Genomic DNA, 1,281 nt, shown 5'->3' with positions numbered 1-1,281 from the left:
TCCGACTCTTTGCGACCCCATGACTATATGGTCCATGGAATTCTCCAGGCTAGAATACTGGAGTGGGTAGCCGGGGTCTGTGGCTATTCTGTATAATTTTGATACAGTAAACTAAATGAGATAGAGAAATTAAGTGACATGATGCAAAATAAACTGATATTATGATTTAAAAATACACTATTATCATATAACAATACTATTGATTTCTTATTAAAATATTTTTAATTTAAGCTCTCTCTCTCTATATATATATATACTTTTCATAAAAATTTTCAAAAATACAAAAAAGAGAAAAGAAAGTTAATAACCCAAACTTCCATACCACCAGGAAAACACTAGTGTATTGTATTGTGTATTGTCTCCATCTTTTTAATGCACAAGAGAATTTCATTCTCTGTTGTGACCATACTATAGATAAAAGGTTTTCTTCCTATTACTTTACGAAATTTATTTTCTTAAGTCATTGTAAGCTCTTGCTAAACACAATAGTTGCACATGAGTATTCTATAGCAGATACTGATGTTTGCCTATATAACAGTCATATTCCAGATTTTTCCATGCCTGATTTCCAACATTTTTAGGCCAACACTTCTATTATTTGAATTAAGTAAATCTTGACTAGTATTAAAAAAGAATCATGGTAGTTCCTTCTTGCTGGTAGTTGATTTAATGGCTGTTACTTTAACAAAGTTTTTATTTTGACAAAGTTCTCCAAGATGGAAGCTGACTGAATAATGATCCCCCAAGTCATAAGATCCTAATCCCTGGACCTGTAAATGTTACATTATTTGGAAGATGGCTCTTTTCAGATGTGATTAATTTAAGCATCTTGAGAGAAGTCAGTTTCACTGAATTATATGGGTGAGCCCTAAATGCCATCACAGGTGTCCTTACAAGAAAGAGGCGGAGCTTACTTCTATAGCACATGTACTAAAATCGAAACAAAACAGAGATTAGCATGGCCCCTGCACAAGGATGTCATGCAAATTTGTGAAGCATTCATATTTTAAACAAGGGGTGGGGCAGGCAAAGGGAGATTTCACTCAGGCACACAGAAGAGAAGGTGATTTGAAAATGGAACAAAGAGAGATTTGAAGGTTGGAGTGATGTGGCCACAAGCTGAGGAATCCTAACAGCCACCAGAAAGTGGAAAAGGAAGGAATGGGCTCTCCCCTAGAACACCCTGAGAGAGTATGGCCCTAATGACACCTTAATTTTGCCTTAGTGATGCTGATTTTGGACTTCTGGTCTCCAGAACTGGACAGAATACATTTCTGTTGT

General features: G+C 35.7%; 1 non-coding gene across 1 annotated transcript; it reads left to right on the top strand.

Annotated features, from left to right (window-relative positions):
• The first annotated feature begins 906 nt into the window (after positions 1–906).
• LOC113879303 lies at positions 907–1,010 on the top strand. Its single transcript, XR_003507277.1, has one exon. It is a non-coding gene; the product is annotated as a U6 spliceosomal RNA (small nuclear RNA).
• Positions 1,011–1,281: the final 271 nt, after the last annotated feature.

This window comes from Bos indicus x Bos taurus, chromosome 20 (assembly GCF_003369695.1).
Source record: "Bos indicus x Bos taurus breed Angus x Brahman F1 hybrid chromosome 20, Bos_hybrid_MaternalHap_v2.0, whole genome shotgun sequence".
In the NCBI taxonomy this organism is placed as follows: domain Eukaryota; kingdom Metazoa; phylum Chordata; class Mammalia; order Artiodactyla; family Bovidae; genus Bos; species Bos indicus x Bos taurus.
Note: the sequence above shows the minus strand (reverse complement) of the source record. Positions and strands in the feature narration are given on the sequence as shown.